An 8,618-nucleotide genomic window follows, 5' to 3' on the forward strand; every position below is an offset into this window, starting at 1 on the left:
TTCATCCACGAGAGATACGGCTCGAACCCCTGATGGACGCCTGAAACCACCAGTAGTATCGAACCCTATCTATATATTGTTCTTCCTGCACACATGTACCTATGATAAAGTTCAATTGATAAATTAGGCCCAGTAAAAGATTAACAATAACTCATAATAAAATGGAACAACTATAACAATATACTGTAATAAAAGTTATATAAATGTGAAAAAACAATGTTATGAAAATAGAAAGATGTTCACAATGTATCATTAAGCCAAAGAAGCAGATTTACAGACTAATATGCACAGCATGATCCCCTTTTTCTTTATATATGCATATACGTGCATAGGAAAATATATTAAAACATAGACGGTAAGATATTAAGATGGTGTTCTCTATGAAAGATTGTGGATTTTTAAAAACTATATTATCCTTGGCTTTTTACATTAAATGTGTATTATGTTTACAATAGGCAAAAAAAAATTTTTTTTCATGACTAGGTCAGTTTTATTAATTTTTTTATTTTTTATTTTTTTAAGAGATACATAAAAAGGGTTTTATTTGCAGGGGAACGGAACTCTAATCGAACAAGCCAAATCCCATGTCATCATCTGACTCCTCCTTCTTTTCATCTTTCTTCTCCTCTGCTGTAGCTGGGGCAGAGCCAGCAGCAGGAGCTGCAGACGCGGGGGCAGCGGAGACGGCCACAGCCCCACCAGCAGGAACGCAGGCCCCACCAGCAGGAACGCTGGCCCCACCAGCAGGAACGCAGACCCCACCAGCAGGAACGCTGGCCCCACCAGCAGGAACGCTGGCCCCGCCAGCAGGAACGCTGGCCCCACCAGCAGGAACGCTGGCCAGCTTGCCAATACACTGAGCGATAACATCTTCGATGTTTTTTCCGTTCAGCTCATTGATGACCTTGTTGAGCCGATCGTCGTCCGCCTCGATGCCCAGGCTGTCCAGGACCTTCTTGATGTTGTTGGTGCTGGGGGAGGCATGGCCCCCGAGAGCGGCCAGCAGGTAGGAGGGGACGTAGCGCATCTCGGCATCGGCGGCGAGGAGGCCTGGCGCGTGCGACCTCGGCGGCGGCGTCAGACAGGGACAGCGACTAGGTCAGTTTTAAAGTGCAAAGTCTCCTTAGGAAGTCAGAGGTAAATTTTATCAGGTGATTATCGAAAATCAAGATGACACCTCACATAAGAATTCAAATTAATAATGTATTAGAGATAAGGAAAATAGACAATTATTGCAGCAGGCAGGACCCACCCTTGGATGCTCAAACTCATGGGTGAAAGTTTGAGAAGACTCTTTGTGTAGTCTCAAAGTATCTCCCTCAAGATGATTATTAATTACCAAGGGGAAAACAGTAACTTTACAATGAAGAAATCTGAGCATTAAGATACATCAACATCAGGAAAGCCCTGGTACAATGTCCTATGTGAAAAGCGTGTGTCACTTTTGTGGTATTCTCAGAAAAGCAGAACTTCCAGCTCACCATGAGAATACATCATACAAATTCAAATTGAACAATAGTCTTTAAAATACTGACCAGCTATTCTCAAAAGTATCAAGGTCTTAAAAGACAAGGAAAGGCCAAGAAACAGTCACAGATTAGAAGAGACAAAGACAACGTGACTTTAGTGTAATGTGAGATCCTGGGCTGGCTCCTGGAACAACTAGCTAAAGGACACCACAGAAGGAAGTGGGGAAATGCAAATAAGCCCAGTCATTTAGCTAATTGAGTTGTCCTACTTTTCATTTCTTAGCTCCAGTCATTATTAAGTGGTCATAGAAGATGTAACATTAGAGGAAGCTGAATAGAAAGCAAGCATATGGGAGTTGTTTGCACTATTTTTGTAATTTTTCTAAGTCTAAAATTATTTCTAAATAAAAAGTTTAAACATAAAGCAAGATTGGACAAGCCTAGGTGCTTGGAGTTAGGCATTATTGGGGAACCCTCAAGGGGGCCCGGACAAGAATGTCTCCGTTCTATATCTCCTTCTTATATTTGAATAGAAAATATTGCTTTTACCTCCTGTTAAGTTAAAATAAACATAGGAGAATGTAGCATATCAGTTTTTAGCACATAATCACAGAGAACATACACAAATATTATCAAAATTCAGTATTTTTTTTTTACTTGTCCCTCTTCAAAAGCCATAGTTTCCCCATCAATTCATTAGTACAATTTTTTTCATCTTAATAATTTTTTTTACCTGACCAGGTGGTGGCACAGTGGATAGAGCATCAATCTCAGACGTAGAGGACCCAAGTTCAAAACCCCAAGGTCACCAACTTGAGCGCAGGCTCATTCAACTTGAGCGCAGGCTCACCAGTTAGAGCGTGGGGTTGCTGGTGTAAACATGGGATCATAGATATGACCCCAAGGTTGCTGGCTTGAGCAAGGTGTCACTCACTCTCCTGTAGCCCCCCCCCCCAGTCAAGGCACATATGAGAAAACAATCAATGAACAACTAAAACTGTCGCAACAAAGAATTGATGCTTCTCATTTCTCTCCCTTTCTGTCTGTCCATCTGTCTGTCCCTGTCTGTCTGTCTGTTTCTCTCTCGCTCGCTCGCTAAAAATAATAATAATAATACAGTGGTACCTTGAGATACAAACAGACCAACATACAAACTTTTTAAGATACGAGCTGCAACTCAGTCTGTATTTTTGATTGAGATCCGAGCGAAATTCCAAGATATGTAGTGATTCGGGAAGCTGCCGCTAGTTGGCACGTTGGCACATGGGTCCAGTATCGGCAGTTTGATATACGAGTTGACTGATTTATTTACGAGCTTTGTTACAAAACAAATTAAATTTATATCTCAAGGTACCACTGTAGTAATAAAAATAATTTTTTCATGTCATATCAACAAAAATTAAAAATCAAAATTTTTTGTATTTTAAATATCCCAAAAAATATCTTTATGATCACCCATATCTTTTGTTTTCCCTTTTAAAATTAGATATGAAATGTTTGTTTCCCCAGTGCCTACTAATTTGGTATCTGATGAAGAAGGAATATCACCCATATAGTCAGGCTATAGACATCATGCCTTTTAAGGAAACAGATGTTTAATCTCTTATTTCAATTAAAACAGTAGCAACTACAAACACAAATAAATTGGAGTTTACTATGTTTACTTGTATTGTCTCACTAATCCTCACAACAACACTCTAAATGGGTATTATATCATCTCTATTTTACAGTTGACAAAACTGAAGCTTAAGGAAATAAATTAACTTTTTCAAGGTCACAGAATAAGTGGCAGAATTGGGTCTCAGTTTCCAGGTATTCTGTCATTTATTGTTTCATTGTTTTCAATACTCTTGTGAATATTCATTGACAAATACCGCAAGTATTAGAGGTCTACCTAAAACTTCTAAGTACTCCAAACTGCTGGTTGAGGAAAAGATGTCAACTGCATACAATAGCCTGCTGGCATAGTCCATCCCTTCTACCTTGCATAAGCTAACTAAGAATATATAGACCTGATTAGAACAGGGCAAACCCATTCCGAAACTGTACCATACAAATCAATTTAAGGACCAAATGGGAGCTCACTGATCTAGGGTTTCTCCTTAGCTATATGGAGATTCATTTTACATTTTAATATGCAAATTTCCAGTTGACTTAAGCTGAACACTGGATTCCTTAATCACTATAATTCCACGTGGGAAGACTTTTACTAAGGAAATATACCACCTCCTTGTGAGTGCTCTCTTCCCTCCTTTAAACTGTCCTCTACCCATCTGTCAGATTAATCTTTGTAAAGTTTTAATTACTTCATTCCTCAGCTGAAAAATCTTAAATAACTCCATATTGCTTTTAAAAATTGTCTAAATTCCTCAACAGTCTGGCTCCAATCCATCTTTCCAATAAAATTTTATCATCACTTAGGAAATTTCTTTAACAACTAACAGAAATCCCAACTCAAACTGACCTAAACAGAAAGAAATTTATTTTCACCTGTAACTAAGAGGACATAAATAGGATGGACTTTGAGGTAACTTAATTTAATCGTTCTGGTCCCATGTCCTGAGGATTCTCTCTCTTAGTCTCTCTATCTCCCCTTTCTCTCTCTCTCTCTCTCTCTCTCTCTCTCTCTCTGTCTTTCTCAAACACTCTGTACTCAAGCCAACTAAAACATGAACCCTTGCTTTCCCACTCTGTCCTGGAGCATCTTCCCCATCATTTCAGTTGGTTAGAGCACTGTCCTGATACCACCAAAGCTGCTGGTTCGATCCCCAGTCAGGGCATATACAAGAATCAACCAATAAATGCATAAATAAATGGAACAACTAATCGATGTTTCTCTCTCTCCCTCTAAAAATCAATAAATTTTTTAATTTTTAATAAAAAAAATATAACAGTCAGGGAGATGGACACACAAACAAGTAATTACCACATCCTAAGATCAGCACCATGATAGAAAGAAGCACAGGGTGAGGAAGCACAGAGAGGAAATGACAACCTTGCCTGCAGGGTCACAGAGGGACAGCTCAGAGAGCAGGCAATCAATGAGGGTGTGACTGTCAGAGACGTTCCAGTCCACAAGCTGTTCCCAAGCATCCAAAGTAAATGCAAATATGAGCAGAGATGTGAGTGGTTTTACTTTAAATATAGGAAGACTTAGAAAAGGGCAGGCCAGGACTCTCCATCTAAATATGGGGACAAAATCATTGCATCAAGAAGACCCAAGTTGCTAATCATTGCTTTGTTGACAATAACAACTTCTTTCCTGAGGCCCTCCTCCGCTCCTCAGTTCCCATTGTTTATGGGTAAACATCCACCTGCTATTTTACAGTACTCTTGTTTAATTGGCAACCAGCTGCCTCTCCAAAGAGATTATGTTCAAGTGTAACTATTTTTTCCACCCCCATTTTATCACTATACTTATTTGTTAGCAAATAAAACAAATATTCGGCTACAAAAATTAAAGGATATTTCCAAATGAACATGAAGCAATAAAATATCCCCTAATTTTTGTGAGCAGTTAATTTTTTTTATCAATTACTGTGATACCATAATAAAAACACAGTGTCTTATAGCTGTAGTAGATTAAGGCCCCAAAACATTCAATAGCCTTCTTAGAGTCCCAAAGAACTTAATACTGTAAGAAATTGCATGGCAAACATTTCCAGACTGGAGTTGGAAATTTCCCTCCAGGCAGTTCTCATCCAGAGCATTTCCCTGAACTAAAAAGGAAAGATAAGAAATACTTTATAGGTTACACAGGAAGTGACATCAGAGAAATGGCGCTGTGAGGAGCGCTCCCGGTACCTCTCCCCAAAATTTCAACAAGTTCTACAACCAGAGACAGAAAAATCTATCCTTGGAGCATCTGGAAGTCCCACACACTGAACAAGAAGTGGTATTAACAAAACCACCCTCAGATGCCATTAAGGAAAAGGAAATCGAATATCATGGATACAAAAGACAGAGATGTAGCACAGATAGACGAGGGAAATTCTATAGAAAAAAAATTTAATAGATTGGAAATCTGGGAGTTAAATGACCGAGAATTTAAAATAGAAATCCTAAAAATACTTAGAGATATACAAGAAAACACAGAAAGGCAATTTAGGGAGCTCAAAAAACAACTCAATGAACACAAAGAGTATATTACCAAGAAAATTGAAACTATGAAAACAAATCAAACAGAGATGAAAAACTCAATCCATGAACTGAAAAACGGGGTAACAAGCATAGCTAATAGAACAGGCCAGATAGAAGAGAGGATTAGTGACATAGAAGACAGGCAACTTGAGGCACAACAGAGAGAAGAACAGAGAGACTCAAGAATTTAAAAAAAATGAGAAAGCCCTACAGGAATTGTCTGAATCCATCAAAAAGAGTAACATAAGAATAATATCAGGTATATCAGAAGGAGAAGAGAGAGAAAATGGAATGGAGAACATATTCAAACAAATAATATACAAGAACTTCCCAAGCCTGTGGAAAGAGCTAAAGCCTCAAATTCAAGAAACAAATAGAACACCATGTTATCTTAACCCAAATAAACCTACTCCAAGGCACATCATAATGAAATTGGCACAAACCAATGACAAAGAAAAAATTCTCAAAGCAGCCAGGGAAAAGAAGAATACAACCTAAAAAGGAAGGCCTATTAGATTATCATCGAATTTCTCAACAGAAACTCTACAAACTAGAAGAGAGAGGATCCCAATATTTAAAGTTCTGAAAGAGAGGAACTTCCAGCCAAGAATACTATACCCATCAAAGCTATCCTTCAAATACGAAGGAGAAATAAAAACATTCACAGATACAGAAAAGATGAGGGAATTTATCGTCAGAAAACCTCCACTTCAGGAAATACTAAAGGGGGTTTTCAACCAGATACAAAGAACAAAACAAAACAAAACCACAAGTGAAAGCTCCACCAAGAACACAATAAAACCAAATATAAATTGTGACAACAAAAACAAAAAAAGAGGAGAGGACGGAGATTAAAAGTAGCAAAGGACGATGGAGTGCAGAAGCACTCATAAGATAGTGCACTACAATGAACAAGGTAGGTACCCTTTTCATTACTTAATGGTAACCACCCCTGAAAAAACCACCACAGAGCACATGACTTAAAAAAGGTAGTAACAAAGGAAAAAAGTATGGATTACAACCAAACAAAAACAAATGATAGAAAAAGAAAAGAGAAGAATCAAACAAGATACAAAACTAACAGAAAGCAATATATAAAATGGCAATAGGGCCCTTACGTCCCCCTTGTCCTCTTGCAGCCTGCAGGCAGCCTCGTGTGTCCAGTCATATCATGGGAGGCCAGGACACCCAGGCTGGGGAGTGGCTCTGGCAGGCGAGCATCCAGCACCATGGGGTGCACGTCTGCGGGGGCTCACCCATTGCCCCACAATGGGTGCTGACAGCAGCACATTGCTTCCCGAGGCAGATGCCTCTGTCTGAGTACCGTGTGCACCTCAGGGCACTTTACTTGAGTACCGACTCGCCCATGCTCTCTTGGTGCCCGTGCAAAGGGTGCTGCTGCCCCATGACTACTCCGAGGATGGGGCCCACGGCGACCTGGTGCTGCTGATGTTGCGCCATCCGGTGCCCCTGAGCTCCCGAGTACAACCTGTCTACCTGCCAGAGCCCGGGGCCTGTCCGCCACCTGGTACACCATTCTGGGTCACTGGCTGGGGCAGCCTCCTTTCAGGAGGGTGATTTTGGAGGACACTTGACCTGCCTGAAGTCTGGGCACTGGGTCCTGGTGAGCATGGTGAACTGGGGCAAGGGCTGTGCCCTGCCTAACCATCCAGGTGTCCATACCAATGTAGCCACTTACAGCCCCTGGATTCAGGCTTGCCTGAATCTCTGATATGGTGACACTGACCTGGAATCAGCTGCTGAGTCTCTCAGCTACTTGGTCCCTCTGGGGACCTGTGCAACCCCACACCCACCACTTCTGACTTGAGACTCAAAGACCTAGCAAAGCTAAGGGACTATACGTCCATCCATCTGTGTGTCCCCTGCCTTCTTCTTGGGGCTCACCAAACCTGAGCTGCTAACCCAGCCCCAGGAACCTCCCATGTCTGGGGATCTCACACTCTTGCCTTCCCCTTCCTGCTCCTTTACCCTTTTAAGCTCCAGCGAGGGCTGGACCTGGGCACCCAGAGGAGGGCAACCAATGGACCTTCTTGGTCTTGCCTTGTGTGCCGCTCATTTTCTAAAGGAAGTCAGGGAGATTTAAAGTGTAGAAGAATCCATACTGATAGCCTTCAGGAAAAGGGAAACATCAGCACTATGACAGGAAGGAACTGAAACTGGAAAATATCTGACCAAGCATGGAGGCAAATTCTTCCCCAGCCTCAGAGGAGCCTGTCAGGCCAAGCCCTTGAGTTCAGCCTGGTGAGACCATAGTCAGAGAACCCAACTAAGCCCATCCAGACTCCTGGTCTACAGAGCTATGATTTAATAAATTTGTGTTGCTTAAAAAATAAATAAATAAATAAATAAAATGGCAATAAGGAACCCTCACGCGTCAATAATTACACTAAATGTAAATGGATTAAACTAACCAATAAAAAGACACAGAGTAGCAGAATGGATTAAAAAAGAAAATCCAACTGTATGCTGCCTACAAGAAACACATCTAAGCAACAAAGATAAAAACAAATTCAAAGTGAAAGGCTGGAAAACAATACTCCAAGCAAACAACATCCAAAAAAAAACAGGTGTAGCAATACTCATATCTAACAATGCTGACTACAAGACAGCAAAAGTAATCAGAGACAAAAATGGTCATTTCATAATGATTAAGGGGACACTGAATAAAGAAGGCATAACACTTCTTAATATATATGCACCAAACCAAGGAGCACCAAAATATATAAGACAACTACTGACTGACCTAAAAACAAAAACTGAAAAAAATACAATCATACTTGGAGACCTCAATATGCCGCTGACGGCTCTAGTTCGTTCATCCAAACAGAAAATCAATAAATAAATATTGGCCTTAAACAAAACACTAGAGAAATTGGATATCATAGACATCTACAGGACATTTCATCCCAAAGTGACAAGAGTACACATTTTACTCTAGTGTACATGGAACATTCTCAAGAATTGAGCATATGTAGGGCCACAAAAATA

General features: G+C 40.4%; 2 pseudogenes; one reads left to right on the forward strand and one right to left on the reverse strand.

The window, feature by feature from the left end:
• Positions 1-562: 562 nt before the first annotated feature.
• Positions 563-1,027, reverse strand: LOC136379551 (large ribosomal subunit protein P2 pseudogene; annotated as a pseudogene).
• Positions 1,028-6,708: 5,681 nt separating this feature from the next.
• Positions 6,709-7,341, forward strand: LOC136379552 (serine protease 33 pseudogene; annotated as a pseudogene).
• Positions 7,342-8,618: the final 1,277 nt, after the last annotated feature.

Source organism: Saccopteryx leptura, chromosome 8, assembly GCF_036850995.1.
Source record: "Saccopteryx leptura isolate mSacLep1 chromosome 8, mSacLep1_pri_phased_curated, whole genome shotgun sequence".
NCBI classification, from domain to species: Eukaryota; Metazoa; Chordata; class Mammalia; order Chiroptera; family Emballonuridae; genus Saccopteryx; species Saccopteryx leptura.